The 21,093-nt window shown below is 30.8% G+C and overlaps 1 pseudogene across 1 annotated transcript in view; it reads left to right on the top strand.

Annotated features, from left to right (window-relative positions):
* Nucleotides 1–17,207, top strand: part of LOC143226222 (uncharacterized) — a 28,145-nt pseudogene extending 10,938 nt beyond the window's left edge. Inside the window, exons 6-13 of the transcript XR_013014419.1 lie at nt 1,742–1,942; nt 2,586–2,831; nt 4,678–4,799; nt 7,531–7,714; nt 8,917–9,036; nt 10,013–10,201; nt 11,298–11,451; nt 16,754–17,207. The product of XR_013014419.1 is annotated as an uncharacterized LOC143226222 (transcript). The remainder of the gene's footprint in view (nt 1–1,741; nt 1,943–2,585; nt 2,832–4,677; nt 4,800–7,530; nt 7,715–8,916; nt 9,037–10,012; nt 10,202–11,297; nt 11,452–16,753) is intronic.
* Nucleotides 17,208–21,093: the final 3,886 nt, after the last annotated feature.

The following is a 21,093-nucleotide window of genomic DNA, read 5'->3' as shown; positions in this document are numbered from 1 at the left end:
AATAATATTTTTGATTTTTGAGGTGAAGAATAGCTTTTAATTATAAGAGGGAAATCACTTCACACTTGAGCTAGTAATGAAGCAAACTGTTTTTATAAAGAAATCTTTATTTAAAATATTTCATTAGAAAACCTGACATTTTGTGGGCAAAAACTTGTAATCTTTACTGAAAGTTTACCAAATTTTTTTGAAGATACATTTACTGCATCAAAAGTTGTTGTATAACTATTTAACATGTGCATATGAACTTATATATTTTACTAAGCCCATTGCAAAAACGTTAAAAAGAAAATTCAAAATTATATATACACCATACCAGTCATTCCTTATAACATTTTTCTGTTTTCACAAGTTTGAACAAGGAGTTCACTAATGCCACAGTAATTAAAGGCCTAGGAATTTTTTTTATAGTTTCTAGTGATATTGTTTTTGGTACTGATATTGGATTTCTGTTTAAAAACTACATAAACATTTTTTTTTCTATAAGAGTTTGGGAAAAATATTTAGGGTTAACAAGAATGTAAGTCTAAAGGATTGAGCAGTGATGTTTAGTTTTAAGTCATTATTGATTCTGGAAAATATATTAGTTTTTCATCTTGATACATAACCACTTTAAAGGGCAATAAAGTTGTACAAAGACAGATATGTTAATGAATGTAAAACAAGTTAACATAGGCTATATATAAAATGCAAATTTATAATCAACTATAAATAAACACTTTTAGGTTTACGTATATATATTTTTTGTTATGCATATCAATGAGTGTAAGTACGTTTCTATAAAAGTTGTAGGGTATTAATAAGAATAAATTATAGTTTTATTAAAATAAAACATACATTTGTAAAGTTTTAGTGACACAGCAATAAAAAAATAGAAATCTAAGAAGGAAAAAATATTATTTTTAAAAAATGTTGATTCATAAAAACATTTTAAAATTTCAGAAGCTAAAAATTTATAGAACAACTAAATAGTCTTTTGATTAATAGCATATATGATAACCTGAGTCTAGTCATTTTTTTTTATTAGATAATAATTAGTAATTGGTTTTGGCCTTAATTTTTAGGTGGTATTCTGTTTTCGTCTTCAGTGAAGTCTTAAGACAAATGTTTTCTGTGATGGAAGTTGCAGAGATTTGATCCTTGATCTCTATGATAAAAATGTTAGTGTGTCATCCCCTCATCTAGGGTTTTCTCTAGTATGAATTGAATAATTATTTGAATCTTTTAAGTATGTGTATCTAGGTTTCCTGCACTCTGTGCTAGATTTATTCAAATGCAAGTGTGAGAGACCATAAAGGAGAGAATAGCAAACCAGCCTCTTTATCAAGAAGACTCAGAATCAGGTCATGACCCTACCATCAAAGAAATAGTCCTTCTAGGAAATTCTTTGAGTACTTAAATACTGGATATAACTATATGATTTTTTTACTTAAAACTACATGTGCTCTAGAAGTTAAGCTTCATGCAATTTGATTAAGCAGTTTATGCAACCCTCAGAAAAATGGAACTATGGATTCAACAGGACCAGTAACAAAGGGGTTAAAATTTTGATAAGGAGTCAAAACGAAAACACATGAGTATTAACACAACACAGGAAAAAAACAATTTGGTAAAGTAAAAATAGACAAATACCACAAGGTTTTTCAGTTTACATTGAGATCATTATTACTTCTGATAGTTAAATGTTTATGTAGGTAAAGCTAGTGACTTTTTGCAACTTTTTCTTTTGCATTTTTTTCAGAATAATGGGAAACAAAAGAAACGACCTACACACAATGTTGGTCTTGGAAATGGGCAGAAACGTAGTGTGAAATTTGAAGAATTTGTGCTGCAGAAACGAAACTACCTGAAACATAGTTTAGGGTTGTGTGAACGTGCAACACAGCGTGTACTCATGTACTCCAATAATTTTTTACACAAGAGATTAAAAACTGAGCCTGAGGTGAGGAAATAACAAAATAATATGGTGTATTTAAATTATTTCAAACAAAAAACTATAAATTATACCTGTCATCACACAAGCTGTGGCTGTTGATGTTTATTAAATTTCTTCTTGAATAAATTGTCCAACATTGCTGTAGTCTTATGTGTACCAAATATTTTATTTTTCAGTAACCGTAAGGTAGCAAAAGTAAATAATTGAAGGGTCTATAGGCTAATGGTTTTGTTTCATTAATTTTGTATATGTTTTACAAATGTGATAGATGAATCGTTATTCTTTTTTTTCTAAGCAGTTAAGAAGTTTTTAGTATTCTAAGAATTACAATGCAATAAAGGTTTTAATTTCATTTTTCTGTATAATAGAGAAGTATGATTGTTTTTAATTGATCATTGCTGACTGTCTCTCTGAAAGAAGATAAAGAGAAAAAGTTTTTTTCTTTATATACAAGTAGAAACTAAACCTTGAAACATTTCTATCTGTGTTTTTAATTAGAAACTCAATACAATATGCATGTACCATGGTAACTTGACTTTTCTGGGTTATTATTATCTCAAAGATTATGGAAAATTATTTAAGAAATAGTTGAAAATAAAAATTGAAATTTCCTTAGGTTTTTAAGTACCAATATTTTAAATAATCTCAGAAAGGGCCACGAGTTGAAAGGAAAAAAGGAAAAGCTGCTCTTGGTCTTTTAAAACCAGTTACAGATCTGGCAACAGAAACATGTTGTCTCAATTATTGTATATTGATGGCAATATCTCATGAGCTTTTGCTTGAAGAATGGCGAGAACGAGCCAAATTGGGGCAAGCTGAGGCACGGAGAGTTCTGGCTGAAATGCTTACTCCCTCTGGTGGTGGAAGAACAAATTGTTACAAGTTTATTTCGATGGTAACTTTTTACTTAACATAATTGAATATTTGTGAATAGATTTTTGTTTATTACTCAAATTTTAATATTTTATTATTCATTTTTTTGGTAAATATAAAATGTTTACCAGATTACAGTGAGTTATTATTTTTCAGCATTGTTACTCCACAGATTGTAATAATGATAAAGTTGTATTAATGGATATGAATTAGCATAATTTTGTTATATCTATATATTTTTTGATGTTAACAAAATATGAGGTTTATTAAATTACAGAAGTTGTTTATATGTAGATTGGATATTTTAAATTTATGTTTGTCATATATTTAGTTGTCAGGGTTTTAAGTGTGTAGTCTGCTGAAGATAACCAACATTGTTAGTGTATATTAAAATATCAATTTGAATTAAGTTAGAGTATAATTTTATACAGGAAAAAATGCTTTTATGTATACAACAAGCTGAATAATGGTGATAGCTATTTTAATAAATATATCTATTCATGATTTTTTTCGTTTTTTAGACGTGATAGTAGTTATTATGTAAATATGACTACCTGTATAACATTTTGCAACCTGCATGTAGTTACAATGTGGTTTTGAGAAATGTCTCCATAAAAGTCAAGAAGGTTGAGCTTATATTTGACTATTAAAGAAGTGTACGTTGGCATTTTATTTTACTTTTAGTAAATTAGCAGAAGTGCCACCCTACTGGCAGTTGTTTGTACTAGTAATTACTAATCATAGTATTCATACCTCTTTGAATAGAAATTTAGAAAATATGAACATTTTCTAAATAAGGTTTTTTTTCTCCTAGAAAATAGTGTAGGAGAAAGGTGTTCTGATTGTGCTCTTTACTCATATGCAACCCACTGTATCAAACAGTTCAGTATACAGAGCTAAAATTTTTTTATATTTTACTGATATAAATTATAATGATTTTATATATATTAAAAGTAGTACCATTTATTGAAAATTTGTTTTTTAAGAACTGCAGTTTTCGGTACTACAATTAAAAGTTACATCAATAAAGATATAACCAAACCCTCATATACAGTCCTACTAAAAGTTGTACTCCTCTTGTATTTAAAATTATGTAATATTATAAAGAAATAGTTGTTGTACATACCACAGTTATTTTTCTAATTGTCTGAATATTAAATACCCAAACTATTAACATTTTTTTATGGATTTTTGTTTGTTGTGTCATTCAGTATATGGAGTAGGAGGTTTGTTACATACATAGATACTAACATATGCACTGTGTCAGTTGTTGTAAGATATGTTAGAATAAATTGTATATTATCAATATATTGTCAATATAACTTGGTAATTTTTACAAATAATTTAATTTATGGTTCTTTCATGTATAGTGTAATGATACAACTAATCAAAAATTTTTGCTCATGACATTTTCACCCTATGGTAGCTCAGCAATAAATTTGAGGACTTTATAGCTGTAGTTAAGCTGATGATCCATGCGGTGGTTACAACACATAACTAATTGTGCAGTTTTATGCTTAACAATAAAGAAATAGGAACATGTTATTTTCCTTAATTAATAATTAATTGTTTTTAACTATGTTGTTGTTACAAAACATTGCCATTATTAGCAATATTCTTTAATATTAAAACAAGATAGCATGGCATGTGTTATGTGGATTCTTTATGATTTTTCATGAGTAAATAACATTATGAAGTTATTTTACTACTACAGATAATGAACACAATATTCAGAATTAGAAGTGTAAATGTCTTAATAATTTGTTTTGTAGATTACAGGATGTAGTTACATTATGTTTAGAAGGCAGGATTACTGTAAACAAGGTTGGAAGTAGGGTAAGATGCCATACTTCATTTTTGTTCTGTAGGTTACAGGATGTAGTTACACTACTATTACAAAGGTCAATGATCAGATGAGGCGAACTGGTGGGAACCGGGAACCACCTGAACATGGGCTCAAACGAAGGTGGCAGTCAGAAACTCAAGAAAGGTAAGATGTGCTTTTGTGTGTATTCAATAGCTGTAGTTTTGCTTAATGTTAGAAATAATTGTTATAGGGATTAATACTTGAGGGAAGTATTTATTCTTGTAAGTCTGTTGTAGGGGTTAGTATTGTACAATGAAACTTTAGCTTATATATAATTGCTTATTCTGAAGTTATAAAAAACTTCATTTCAAGGTTTTTATTATCACAATTAAAGTATTTTTAGCATCAAAATACTACCAGTCTTAGTTTCCTTTACGTGAAATGTCAAGTTATAAGTTGACTATCGTCACCTAACCACTGTTATAAACCTAATTTTGTGTCAAATAATGTTGCATGTACAAATTTATTAAATTGGTTTTGTTAGTTAAAAAAATCCAAGTAAATATGTAGTTTTAAAAAGCTGAAAATAAAAAAATTCCATTAAACTTCTTGGTATAATAAAAAGTGTATCTAAAAATGCTTCTTTTAGAAATCTGATTTTGAAATATACAGTCATGTGAAAAAGTTAGGACACCCTATGAAAGCCTGTGTATTTTTGTAACATTTTTGGATATATAGATATTTAATCTCAATTTACTGAGAGATTATAGAAATATAACTAAACAATTAAAACTGAAGAAAAGACTTTTCAAGATCTTCTGTAAATGTAATTCTACAAAAATGCATATTCTGAGGAAAAATTTAGGACACCCCCAAATTTATTCTCACTTAAAATGGCTCAAGTCACAAACAGGTGTATCGCACCAGGTGCACATGATTATGATATCATTACTCAGCATTTTGAATGAGGCTTGCCCTACTTAAACCTCAGACATTTAGTTTGGTGTGCTCCTGACTGTTGAAGTGAGAGTGAGCACCATGGTGAGAGCAAAATAGCTGTCTGAGGCCTTCAGAAAGAAAATTGTAGCAGCTTATGAGTCTGGTGAGGGATTTAAAAAGATCCCAAAAGATTTTGAAATCAGCCATTCCACTGTCCAGAAAATAGTCAACAAGTGGAGGGCTTTCAAAGCAACTGCCAACATGCCCAGGTCTGGTTGTCCAAGCAAGTTCACCCCGAGAGCAGTTTGTTTTGTTTGTTTTTTGGGAATTTCGCACAAAGCTACTCGAGGGCTATCTGTGCTAGCCGTCCCTAATTTAGCAGTGTAAGACTAGAGGGAAGGCAGCTAGTCATCACCACCCACTGCCAACTCTTGGGCTACTCTTTTACCAGCGAATAGTGGGATTGACCGTCACATTATACACCCCACGGCTGGGAGGCGAGCATGTTTAGCGCGACACCGCCACCCTGATTCGAGTTGAGTTGCGCATTATGCAGCTAGGCCATGCACTGCAAGACAAAGATGTCTCCAAACACCCTAACATGTCATCACAGGACCTACAGCAGGCTTTAGCTACTGTTGATGTGAAAGTGCATGCCTCTACAATCAGAAAGAGACTGCACAAGTTTAACTTGCATGGGAGGTGTGCAAGAAAGAAACCTTTGCTCTCTAATAGAAACATCAAGGCCAGACTGAGAGAGAATGTGGACAAAGACCAGGACTTCTGAAATAATGTTTTTTGGACAGATGAGTCCAAAATTGAATTATTTGGACACTAGAAAAGAGGATATGTTTGTCATAAACCAAGTACAGCATTCCAGGAAAAGAACTTCATACCAACTGTGAAGCATGGAGGTGGAAGTGTCACGGTTTGGGGCTGCTTTGCTGCAGCAGGACCTGGACAGCTCACAATCATAGAATCCATCATGCATTCTACTGTGTATCAGAGGGTTCTTGTGGAACATGCGAGTCCATCTGTAAGAAAATTAAAGTTGAAGCAGAACTGAACCTTGCAACAAGACAATGACCCAAAACATACCAGTAAATTCATCAAGGACTGGCTGAAAACTAAGAAATGGAGAGTCCTGGAATGGCTGAGTCAAAGCCCAGATCTTAATCCCATTGAAATGCTGTGGGGTGGCTTAAAACGTTCTGTACATGCAAGAAACCCCTCAAACATCTCACAGCTGACAGAATTCTGCATTGAGGAGTGGGGCAAACTTTCTTCAGACCAATGTCAGAGACTGGTAGATGGTTACAAGAAGTGTTTCACTGCAGTTATTTCAGCCAAAGGGGGTAACACTAGCTGTTAAGGGTAGGGTGTCCTAACATTTTCCTCAGTTAAAATATGCATTTTTGTTGAATTACATTTACAGAAGATCTTAAAGTCTTTTCTTCAGTTTTAATTGTTTAGTTATATTCCTATAATCTCTCAGTATTGTTGAAATTGAGATTAAATATCTATATATCCAAAAATGTTACAAATATACACAGGCTTTCATAGGGTGTTCTAACTTTTTCACATGACTGTAAGTATTATTATTATTTATTGAACATAATACTCTGAATTTATCTTCAGTGCTATTTTTTAATTCAGAAAGACTTAAAATCCTGGGTAAACTTTTTAACAGAAAGTTTGTGTAGGTAATTATGAAAAATGTTAAGAAGAAATAATTAAATTCATTGGTTAAAGAATATGAACAAAAAGTGTGTTCGAAAGCCAGATGTAAAAACAAAACTGTTTAGTACATTGTCAAAAGTACAAACTAAAAGTCATTAGCTAAAAACAGATAAGTAAGATTGTATGTGAGTTATGTTTTTATTATATGGCAGAACACATATTCTTATTCATAGTTCTGTATTTATCATACTTGAAATTACTTTCACAAATACATATATGTTTAATACATTTTTAGGATTATTGATGACGGAAGTTTAGAAAAAGATGTGGATAAGGCCGAACAGCAAGGAACTGAATCTTTTGCACATCCTTCCAATAATGAAATAAGCAAAACAACTACTTCAACAAATAGTCAGGGGCCTGTGCCATTCTCTGACAGTAAACATACAGGATGCTCTCAACAAAACTCTAATGTTCAGGTAAAGTTTCATACACCAGCATAATTTCAGAACAGAAGTGTGATAAGCATATATTTTAGCTGATTGATCATTTTAATCCACAGCTTTAATATTGTTTTGATTTCTTCATGTTGGAAGTACTGATGAAGCATGATATATGATTATTATTAAATCAGTTAATATAATATTAACTGAATGCCTATAGTATACATGGATATTATTATTCTGTACCTTTTAGAATTGCTTCTTAAACCTGTTTCCCAAAATAAATATAAAATTTTGTTTTGACTAGAAACTTATGAACAATTTATTACAGTTAATGATGCATAGTCTTGCTGCCTCTTGTGAGTTTTGATCTGCAGTGATAAAATCTAACATTAGTAGTATGTTATCATTTTAAAGGATAGTAGTGATTAAAATAAAACCTATCAGTTTAGTATTGGTACAACTGCTGGTATTAATGAAGACAAAAAAATTTCATGTTGCTCTCTAGACACTTCACAATATAATTTTTGTGTGCAGTCAAACCGTGATATAAACTTTGTTATATACCATTCACTTCTGATGGGGTCCATATATTACATTGCATCAGATTGCTATGCATTTTTGCCTATATTCATTGTACAGATTGATAAAAATAAATTTGGATGAAAGCACTAATATGTAAGGTAGGTAAGAAACCTTAACAGTTATTTTTAGGATTAATTGAAATCTTGATGGTACTTCTGTTTTTGTTATTAGGGTTTATGCAACCTTTAATATCATGTATCTACAAACAGTTTGGTGCATAAATAGTTTATAAAAATGTGTTTAAAAGCCAGTGAGGATGATTTTAGAATTAAAGAGTTGCTCTTACTGAAGGTCCTGAACAATTTTTGCTATAAAGTACTTTTTACATAGTGAAGTAGGTTGGTACAAACATTTCTTGTTCCATTAGTCATTCTCATTGACAGACATTTTGTTTTTTACTTTGAAGAAGTGTGTGTGTGTACTCTTTGTCAAACAGTGTGCAAAATTATTGGAGGTCTCAATAATTAAAAGCTTATAAAATGTTCAGGAAAAGAATTAAATGTGTCATTAAGTACAATATTAAAATTAGATAATAACTTTGACATAATAATTTTGTTTTTGAGGCGTGGCAAAACACTTGAAGTAAAAAAACACTCACGTTAGAAACTATTGTTCATTCATTACCTATACATTCTTCTGTTTCTTACACACAGGTATTTCTAACACTGGATCCCACTTCCAGAGAGCAAACAGTTATTCTTTCTCCACCAGAGAACAGTATAAATCTTTCAACAAATTTCCAAGTTTTTTCTTCCCAAGAAACAAATTATCAAGTAGGTTTTTACATTTTGGGGTTTTTGAAGTCTGTCATTCTGATCATTATGAGATGTCAGTGTTCATACAACGTTTTTAGAATGTGAAGAAATATCAGTTGATACATACTACTTTTTCAGAAAATACTTAATGTGTCAATGCATATTTTCAGAATGTTCTGAGGTGTTACTTGATGTGTACTATATTTTCAGAACTTGATGAAGAGTCAGTTGATATGTATTACTTTTCCAGAGTATGGTGATGTGTTAATTGACATGTGCTATTTTTTCAAAACATATTGAGGTTTTAATAGATACATACTACTATTTTCAGTACACACTGATAGATTTTACTTGCTTATTGTACATGTATGGTGATGTGTTAATTGACAAGTGCTATTTTTTCAAAACATATTGAGGTTTTAATAGATACATACTACTATTTTCAGTACACACTCATAGATTTTACTTGCTTATTGTACATGTATGGTGATGTGTTAATTGACAAGTGCTATTTTTCAAAACATATTGAGGTTTTAATAGATACATACTACTATTTTCAGTACACACTGATAGATTTTACTTGCTTATTGTACATATACTTTATTTTTGGAGAAATCAACAAATTAAAAATTTGTATGATATTTTTGTTTCTACTACAAGATTAAAACTTATTAACACAATATTACTGATGTATAAATTTTGAAGATAATGTAAGAATTAATTACCTTCCAGTGTCTTATGTAACATTCTTGATACTTGACAGTTCTTATTTACTATTTTAATATATTGTAAAATATATTTATGCTGCACATAATAGTTTGCAAGGATGTAAGTTCAAGCTATTTACTTGTGTGAGTACATGTGTATTCTGTCTGATGTGGCTTTTTTTACTCTCACATGCTCCTTTATTCAAATCAAAATGTACAATTAATACTTCCTCTTTTTATTTTTTGTCACATGAAAACATTGCATAATACATTTATTTTTTTATTAGTCATTTAGAGAACCTTTACCACCATATCCAGAGAGACCAGATGAGAACCTGAGTGCAGAAGTTAATAAAGTCCAGCAAACTGATCCAACCTCACCTAACCCTATAAACACAACTGTGGATACTTGTCCACTTGTGGTGCCCACAGCACAGAGCTGCAGCTCTCAGTCTACAAATACTCTGTCTGTTCAGGTACACATCTTAAACATCTTAATTAAAAAAACTGACATATTTTTTCTTTGGTTTTTGATTAATTTCACAAGTAATTCTACTTCTGTATGTTACTTATGTTAATTAAATAGTATCTTCAGTAAACCTTAATAGAATCATGAAAAATATATATAATTTTGTCAGGACTTTTTATTCTTGCTTATGTAAGGGTGAAGCAGAAATAATAAAGCTTTTCTGTGCAGTAATTATCGCTATTTACTTACTTCATATTATTTCATAAAATGCATTTGTAGATGATGTGGAATTTTTAGGGTTTTATCATGAGTAAGGAATGATAATGTTAGAGATGAATTGATAATTTTTACAAATATCTAAATATTACTGTATATTTCTATGTTATATTACAAAATCTTTAAAAGAATAAACTGATTTTTATAGAATAAAAAGTATTTAATTTCATTTATTTCTATATATTATGTATTTAATTTTTTCCCTGTAATTCAGTAATTCTACTATAAAGATTTGCTACTTTCAGTGAATGTTATTTTTATAGAAGAGTTTATTTTCTAAACAAGTTATTACATTGAATTCCACTTTTTGAACACACACAGTATGTGTAATCAGATAGGATTGAAGCTTTTTTAGAGGCATAAAAATAATTGTTTGACAAAAGATTGTAAAATATAAGTTATAAAAAAAATCTTGTTTCTTGCTTCATCAGCCATGATGGAAGCTTAAGGTAAGTAAATTATTGTTTTTTTGTTATTTTTAAAGAAAAAAGTTGTTGACTATTTCAAACCACTTTTGATTTTACAGAAAATTTGCAAAAACTGTTTGGCAACTGAGATTTAAAAAAACTAAATGAGGCCTTATTTTTAATGTTTTGTACTCTGTTTAACTTACCCTTTAGCATTGTAGCTTAACCCTTAAGTGGCAGCTGTCTTCAGTTGATGCTGCTACCTACAACATTCCTGCTGTTTAAGGGTTAAGTGTTCTGATAGCATACTTGTTTTACATTCATTGGCAGAGTTAACATATATTTATAAGGTATTTTGCTGTTTGTTATTTATACAAGTGAAATGTTTTGACAAGTAATGACAACTTCATTTTACTACAGGATCCTGTCTTACCTGGTACTCAACCTGTTCACCAGCTGGTGCTAGAAGGAATCCAGAGAGACCATTTTGGAACACAGTTCCTTAATGCAGGGCTTAGTAACATCATCATTATACATTCATCACCTTCTCACAGTCAGCCATTTGAAACATCAGGTCAGATTGTACTGATACTAGTTGGTTCATCAAAACATTTTCTTGGTAGTCTACCAAGTTGTTTATTGTACATTATAAGAATAATGTTCCATGTCTCATATGGTCCTTTGGTTAACTTCCTTCATCAATCTGATGACATGATTACATATTGACACAACAATTTTGTGAAAGATATGAAAACTAATTTTCAGCCAGATATCGTAACATACCTTCCATAGTCCTCACTTTACATTAATATTGGCTCTCAATGCTATAGTTAATAGGTAAAAGCATATAAGTCTGTGAGAGCTACATCAGGGAACATGACATATATTGTTGAATGGAATTACTGATACTCCAATTTCTTGGACTATCTTTGATATGAAAGTGGTAGTTTTATTTTGAGTTATGGTTGGATATGTGTAAACCTTTGGTTCTGATATAATACTTACTTTTGTTTACAATATTAGCTGCTCTCATTCAGTGCTAGCCTCTATATTTCCTTTACACATACCACAAGTTCTGTGCTTTCCCCTTGTTGAAATAGCACATTCCAACATATCTCTCATGCAAATAATCATGGATCACCTATTAACCAATCATAGCATAGTCTGCTCACATGATGCATGTGACTCCCTCTACACTCCTCTACTGTACATTTACCTGGAAGCTTTCGAGTATGGGAGTCCTTTCCACTTACCAGTTCCAAGCTGCTTGAGTGTTATATCATGAATACTTTCTTTTGAAGCTATAACTATTCAGGTGAGAGTAGGACAGTGGTGTTCTGCTGGTACAGATGCTATATGGTCTCCCCTTCAATTGATCCATCCCGTTATTGATGGACCTAGCCTCCTGACACTATTTACACAATCACAGGAGTTGATCCATCACCTCATGGATGACATAGCTTCCTCATGCCTTTTACATATTTAACAATACCCTCAACCCTTGGAGTTGATCCATCACCTTACAAGATAACGTGGCTTTCTTATACTATATACACTACTGCAGAGTAGATCTGTTATTGTATAGTAGTTCACCTGGCCTTCTACTATTCATTTACACTTATTATGAGTTTATCTGTTGTACATGCAGTTCTCTCCTTTTGGTTTGAAGCCATCATCCTACCTTTGTATGGATGTTGGTTCCCAGTGTCAAGTTGTTGGGTTCAATTCTTTGTCTGTTCTTCTCTTGCACCAATCCTTCTTCCTTCTCACTGTGTGTTTATAGCTAATCTTATGAGAGGTGGTAAGTATTGTATTGGAAATTATAATTTTCCTGTACTGAAAATATATTTACAATAGGTACTTACCTGTTCTCACATATTTCAACAAGAGGACAGCTCAAGGCTTGTGGCATGCATAAAAAAGTTCACACATAGAACGCAGCACTGAATGAGAATAGAATAGCTAATTTTGTAAATTAATGGTAAGTATCTACTGGAAATACAGTTTCAGTATAGGAAGAATTATAATTTTGTAAGCCTTCATTTATTTCCTTGTTAATGGTAACAAAATAATATGATTAGCTTGTTTGGTTTTGGAGCCTGCTTTCTGGAAGTGCTATGTTGTGAAAGTTTTATTATTTCCAAAGAAAACAATGAAGGTTCCTTTTTCAAAACTGTATAGCCTTTGGCTTAACCTTGTTTAATGGTTTTGCATTATTAACTTGTATAATAAGGTTTCAAAAGCATCAAGTTAACTATATATAGTGGTTACATAGTCCAGATAAACTGATGATATAACTGTATTTTGTTATATTTTTCAAAAACTAACAAAAATCACACAAATGTGAGGTTGTAAAGTCACATGAAGAAAAGAATTGCAATTTTCTTTGTACAGAAAAAATACTGATTAATCTTTACTCCAGTATGTATATACAGTAACAACATTTATATTTATTGCTGAACTGTGTTCTGAAATATTCATATTTAAGTGAAACATGCTTTGCAAACACAAATTGCATTAAAAACTAAAACACAATTGATAATAGTTCCAATTTAATTACTTGATGTAGCTTACACTATAACAGTTGTTGTTCATGAAGTTTATTTTATAAATAGTGTCTCGACCATTACTCGATCTGTTGTATTCTAGCTAACATGATGAGGTTTGGTACTGTGTGAAAAACCTTGTTGGCACTGGCTTTTAGTGATGTGATTAACAAATTATTACACATTCTTCTTTGATTTCTATCATAAGTTGTTAAAACTGAAAATTTGACTTACCCAGCTGTATGTCGCACGTTATCTGCCCTTGTTCGAAATATGTTTTTTTCCACAGTTGATTAATAGGTTTCTTTGATTATTCTTATATAATGATTTATTCTAATGTCTATATTTTAGGGAACATAATAGACAATACTTTATGATAAAGTACATGCTTTATAAAATTGTTCTCATACTGGAAACAGTTATTCACAAACTCTGAATTGCATTTGGTTACTTCACAGTTTATTCCTCTGTGTATCCAGATGGTGAAATGGATGATTTTGTGATGATGGTTGGTTAACCTTTTTGCAGTGGTCTAAGTATAATATGTAAGAGTCTGCACACTTGCACACATTAAGTATTTACACTATAACTTTTGTTACAGCATCTGTATGTTCACAAAACTTGGTAGACTTTTAGTGAAGATTACAAGTATTTTCTGTACAAAAAAATCAGATTTTTAATGAAATATTTTTGCTGAAAATAGTCTGTTTTGTTACTAGTCTGAGTGCAAAGTAATTTCATGTTATGATTAAAAATTAAAATATTCATCGTCCCAAAAATCTCTAATATTATTTGTCTAATCTCTAAAACATCCTAAATACATTTCATATGTTTTTTTTACAATAATATTTTATATTTTGTTATTTTTTATACTCTTAACTATGTATAGTCTGTCACTTTATCAACCTTATAACTATCATAAAAAAATTATGATATAAATATAAATTGCTTTTTTCATGCTAAAATGACTAGGTATTATAACACAAAATACAAATATTTAGTCTAGGTAGCTTAAATCTCATAATGCTATATATGAGCATATATAATTAATGGCTGTTTATTATATTGATCTTCCAGTCATGCCTACCTAACAATACACAACTTGTATTGACGTGATGCATGTGTACTCAGTTTGCATGTGCACTTAGTTCACCTATCCAGTAATATAGAACTGATCATTAGTCTTCCATGTTTTGGGTGTGATTTAGTGGACTGATATTTTGTAACATACAGTCACATTTCAATTATTATACATTATATATGCATATAGATTATTATTATTTAGAAATAAATTATTAAACTTATTTTTCTTAAAATATAGAACAATAAATCAAAAAAGCAAACAATTATCTCTTCTTGCTAAGACGTTTGTACTTGGTTGTTACAGGACATAGGTTCTAAGCCTTTTAAAATTTTGCATGTGGATGTTATCAAACAAAACTCTTTATGTTTTAGATATACACTTGAATAACCAAAAAATCATAAATAACTACACTGATATCATAGAGTTCCACTATAATTTATTATGCTTACTAGCCGAGATTTATTTAGATTTTATAAAATATGAAACTTTGAACAGATCAAAAACACAACTTACTTCATTAAAATGTTAGAGAGAAAGAATGTGGAAGCTTTTTAAAAGATTAAAATGGCAAAGAAAACCATTTGGGGGACATCCTAAGCTGTTGATTGGTTATTCACATATCATAGGTTAAAGTAAGTGTATATAAGGGACCATTTTTGAAAATGAAAAGAGTTGAATGGGTCTACCATGTTTGATTCAGTAGATAAGCCATATCTCAGCAAAATAAAATGATATGAAGTTTTTATTTTATATATTCTAGCTTGTCAATGATTGTAATTTGAGTTCTTAATTTGTATGAAATTGGTTATTCACATATCATAGGTTAAAGTAAGTGTATATAAGGGACCATTTTTGAAAATGAAAAGAGTTGAATGGGTCTACCATGTTTGATTCAGTAGATAAGCCATATCTCAGCAAAATAAAATGATATGAAGTTTTTATTTTATATATTCTAGCTTGTCAATGATTGTAATTTGAGTTCTTAATTTGTATGAAATTATAGAATTAACATTTTATGTTACAAACATCTAATTTTAAACAATCCTGCATTCGACATACCACATGACTCACCAAATTCTATATTTAGATATGTTTTTTTAATATTAACTTTTAAACTAAGAAATTAACTCATATATAGTAATAAAGTTTGAGTTATAATCTACAATTTCATTCCAAACTTATTGACATAATTCATTAGATAGTAGTTCAATAAAATTTTGAGTGCAACTTGAAAAAAATAATGACATGGTCTTTGACCCTTTACGAAAGGGTTAATTAGACCTAGATTTACTAGTAGTAATCATGGTTTTGTTTCAGCCTTAGTTGTCTATCTTTGTTGATCTCAAGGCACTAGTTTTTTGTTTTTAATTTGCCTTGCTATTCTAATTATAGATTAAATATTTCACACTAAAGAGGCATTTTACCTTGATAAGTGTGTATTTCCTGAACAGTCCATCAGGTGAGATTGCAAAATGTCCATATTTTTTATGGATGAAAGTCTACATTGTTAGCATTTACTTTGTTTGATTGTAGTAACTTTTGATTACTTTATTTCCATTTAATGTTCTGTGTTTTTGTGGTGAAACTGAGTCAAACAGAAAGTAATTTTTGAATGTTAGGCCACAATAAATTGCCTTTGGATATTATAAATATGGCCAAAGACTGATTGATGCTGTCAGCAATTTCAGACATTTTTGTTTTTAACATTTGTTTATATGCTGTCTTCTTGTCTTCACTTCCAAGTATTGTATCCTGTAACCAAAAAACAGGTAGTGAGATCTTTTGAAATATAAATTCTCTGACACTTCAGTCTCACTAAGAAACTCATTTTTTCTCATTCTTAAGGTACCAAAATAATAATGAAGTAGCACTCCACCATTTGTTAAATACATTTTTTGTATATGAAAGATTCTGTTAAAAGTAATGTAACCTAATACCTTAATTTCATATATAGAATTGTACACCATTTTTATAACAACATGATTATTGTATGGAGACTACATGGATTTTTCTCTGACTGTATTTGAATGTGATGCAACCACTGCTAAATAAATTTTTGATAATTTTTTGCAATGATTTTCCTATGGAGATTTCATCGTACCTTGTTCTATAAAAGCTACTCACAAAATGTTACATAATTTTTAAGGTAGCTTTTTCATAATATTAAAAGTGGTGCTGATTTTGTTTTACTGAAAGATGTGTAAAAATACAGCATGTAAAACTTGTTGCTTTAATGCTTGTTACAGTGGGTCTTCCAACCTCATCATTGCATCAAGATGGATTAAAAAGTTCATCTCTGACAGGTCGCAGCACGGGAGAATTACGATTTATACCTAACCTGCAAAAATCTTCCCACACTGGAGACATTAGTAGCTCATCATCTGTTTTGTCTAGTTCTACAGTTGACCCTCAGGAACAGACTTTGTCCCTCCATGTTAATGTAAACCCTAGTGTTTCATCTTTACCCTCTTGTAATGTGTCCCAGCTGAACATTCCTCTTCATCCTCCCCCTTCCTACGTTCAACACACTGCAGCAGCTGTTGGAACAGGTATTGGCAGTTCAACACAGCTCTCAGTTCCTCTTGGTTAAGTTACTGTTAAAATGAATTTCTGTATCCATAATTTAATGCTGAGATTCATGGTTCTTAAGTGTATTAGTTTTATACTCTTGTCTTCATTAAATTAATTCTTCAAAACATTTCTCTTTCTGTTTTGTAATATTCCACCAAAGCAATTAGTCGATATTTAAACAGTACATAAATTTAATAATTAGCTTCTTATAAAAGTTAAACAATAGTCTGAGTATACAATCATTTTTACAACATTAGTCATATACAGGTAATTTGGACCATCACTGCAAAAATAATTTCTAAAACATAGTTAATTCTGAACTAAGGAAACAAATAGTTTAATATTTAATGTATCTGGTATTGAAAGAACTTACACTGATAAACTGTTATTAATCTTATAACTGAGTTCTTGTAATAAAATTGTGACTGAATTTCAAATTTGATTATTTCAGTGTAGTTTAATATATGGAAGTAATAATGCATATTGGATTATTTGCAATATTTCAATACAATAAACAGATTAATGTTTGTTTTTATTTATGCTGTCAACGTGATATTGTTACAAGTTGTTTTTGTCTTCACCTTGGCAACAATAAATTCATATAACCATGCATTCAAGAGATAATAAGCAAACAACTTAAAAAACTAGGGAGAAAATTCTGCTTCATGTATGAAATATTCTTTTCTTTGTAGTATTTTGTATTCAAATGCAAAAAGTAGCTTTGCTATAAGAAAAACACATACCCTTGGTGGGTAGAGCACAGAGAGCTAATTGTGCAGCTTTACGCATTAACTACAAGCAAGCAAATCTACAAACCAAGGTGTTTTTTGTAATAATGAAAATCAAGAGTCAAAACTACAACATTGTAAATATTTATAGTTATAGTTAGGAAGAAGGTTATAAATGTGAACTGCATGAGAATAAAGTCGCATGTTGTTGGTTTACACAATGAATTATTGTCATCCCAATCATTTCGTGGTATATCAACACAAAATGTATATAATTAGACAGTAATATATTAGTTTATCATAAAACAACTGTTATATGGCATGCTCTCTAAATGATGCACTTTAAGGTTCATGATACATGTATGTGAAAAATATATTTTGATGTTATCATTATTCTCATTATGTGTAAACAAAAATCAAGCTAGAAGTAAAATAATGTACTTTGTGATTTGTTAACTCTCAAATGTACAAGCACAGTTGTTTGCTTCTTCTTTGTGGGTATGATGGAAATTTTAGATACCCAGGAGGATCAGGTGCAAAAGACCTCTTCCTCCATCCCTAACTGCTTTACGACCAGTGTAACCTACAGTACTCTGGCCCTTTTCAGGGTAATGTCCATATATTGTCTTGAGTTACCTTTTTTATTTTTTATTATTTTTTTAAATATATATATATATCAAAAATATTATAAACTATAAATATTATACTAATTCTAAACGTCTAATACATGATGGCCAGCTTGATTTATATTTCTCAAATATATATTCATTGTAGAGAGGTAATTAGAACTATGTACATCATGTACGTGGTATCTGTCGAGATCACACAATAATTCATTTTTATGCCAATTTTTAGTAAAATAATTTAGTGCATTATGCAAGAGTCTATCGGATACTGTTCTAAGTTTGCATACTTCTGCATAAAAGCTGAAGTTGTGATTGAATTTTGTATTTTTGTAGTTTGTGTAACTGTTTTTGTGTTATGTTTAACCAGGCTGGACATGTGTATTTTATAATGGGTCTAATGTATGTTTTGTAGATTTTTATTATATTATCAGGTGATGTACCTTGATTTTTACTCAATAGGCTTCTTGCATAATTTGCTCTTTCCCAGATTATCGTCAGGATATTGTTAGTATGGTGTCTCCACGTTAACTTGGTATCGTAGATTAATCCTAAAAATGTAGCCGAAGTAGCAGTCTGTAAAAGTGATCCGTCCATGTATAACTTTGGTGGATCTTTTTTTAGTTTATTTAATCTGGTGAATAGTATTACTTGTTTTTTCGGAATATTTATTTTTATTTTATATTTCTGGCAGTATTCTTTTAAGTTATTCAGTACAGGTTGGAGGTTTGTTGCTGCTATTGAAGTACAGTCGTTCAAGGTTTGGTTTGGTTTGTTTTGAATTTCGCGCAAAGCTATGCAAAGGCTGCCTGCGCCAGCTGTTAATAAGTTATTAGTGAAAGACTAGAGGGAAGGCAGCTAGTTATCACCACCCACTGCTAAATCTCGAGAGAAGGCGCTAACTAAACAGAATCAACTGTCAATTCTTGGTCTACTCTTATTGGATGGAATATTGAGACTTTCTTTTTACTCTTAGAACATACCCAGAAGGTTAGATAGATCAGCAGGTTCGTAGTCGGCATGCTAACCACTGGAATACCTTATGGATAGCCTGATGTGGCATTGCTATAAAAAAACACACACCCTGTAGATATACGAATAATAAATGTGTCAGTAACACATTGTCTTGAGCGCTAACTTGAGACAGCATATTTAAAGGTATAAATATATCACGACATTCTGTGCAGTGATGTGGACATAAGAGTTCTTTAGTGTATTAAAATTTGAATTTCAAAAATAATTAACATTAATTAATACTGAACTTTAATATTTTTCTTCATATGTAAGTTTCTCTCATCGACAGTGCGCGATCTGATCTTATAATAAAATTCTGGATTCTGGCAATCCGGGTGTGAATCTGTAAGAAACCACAAAGTATTCTCTGCAATTTCAGCTGTAGGTTCATTTTAAATAGGGTGTTGCTAACCGGTCACCTTTCTCTGCTCACTATATCGGAATTAGGAACAATGGCTTAGTAGCTTTGCCATTATACGAAATACAAATGCTCTTATTGACTAACAAAAATAAAGTGTATATATATACACACACACAATAGCAACAACATTCAAAAGACTTATAAAAGACACTACGTATATCCAACAGTAACAACATTCATAAAATTTTAATAATTAGAAGTAGGGAATATCAATATTACAAATATCATTTTCATTTTGTAAAACTGTAAATTTATTTCCAAAACGTCGATGGAAAGACACTTGTGTATTAATATAAGGTATCACTTTTCAGTTGTGCCTAACAATTTTCAGATTGTTTGTTTTTGAATTTCGCACAAAGCTATACGAGGACTATCTGCGCTAGCCGTCCCTAATTTTGCAGTGTAAGACTTGAGGGAAGGCAGCTAGTCATCACTACCCACTGCCAACTCTGGGGCTACTCTTATACCAACGAATAGTGAGACTGACCTTCATATTATAACGTCCCCACGGCCGAAAGGGCGAGCATGTCTTGCGCAAGGGGGATTCGAACCCGCAGTTAATTATAAGTATAATTTAGTCCCTGCTGGTACACGGGAAGTCTACGGATTTACAACGCTAAAATCAGGTGTTTGATTCCCCTCGGTGGATTCAGCAGATAGTCTGATGTAGCTTTGCTATAAGAAAACACACACACACATATACTTTAAAAAATTTACTGATCATATGGAAGTTAGAGGCATAAAAGAATAACAACATCCAGGTATGATAAAGAAACAGTGTTATTGTTATATACAATGGTCCGATTATGCGCAATCATTTCATAGATATATTCTGTTGGAGATAAAATAAAAACTATGCGTTTTGATAATATATTTTTTGGAGATAAGGTCAGAAAGTACATGTTTTTATCTGTTGAAGGTAAAAATCAGAAACCATATGTTTTTATCTGTTGGAGATAAGAGCAGAAACTACATGTTTTTATCTGTTGGAGATAAGGTCAGAAACTACATGTTTTTTCTGTTGGAGATAAGGTCAGAAACTACATGTTTTTATCTGTTGGAGGTAAGGTCAGAAACTATATGTTTTTATAGAAATATTTTATTGAAGCTAAGGTCAGAAACCACATGTTTTTTACAGAAATATTCGGTTGGAGATAAAGTCAGGAATTGTATGTTTTTATAATATATTTTGTTGGACATAAGGGCATGGACTAAATATATGTTTTTAA

The sequence above is a fragment of the Tachypleus tridentatus genome, chromosome 1, assembly GCF_004210375.1.
Source record: "Tachypleus tridentatus isolate NWPU-2018 chromosome 1, ASM421037v1, whole genome shotgun sequence".
NCBI lineage: Eukaryota > Metazoa > Arthropoda > Merostomata > Xiphosura > Limulidae > Tachypleus > Tachypleus tridentatus.
The sequence above is the reverse complement of the archived record's forward strand: the minus strand, read 5'-3'. Positions and strand labels throughout refer to the sequence as shown.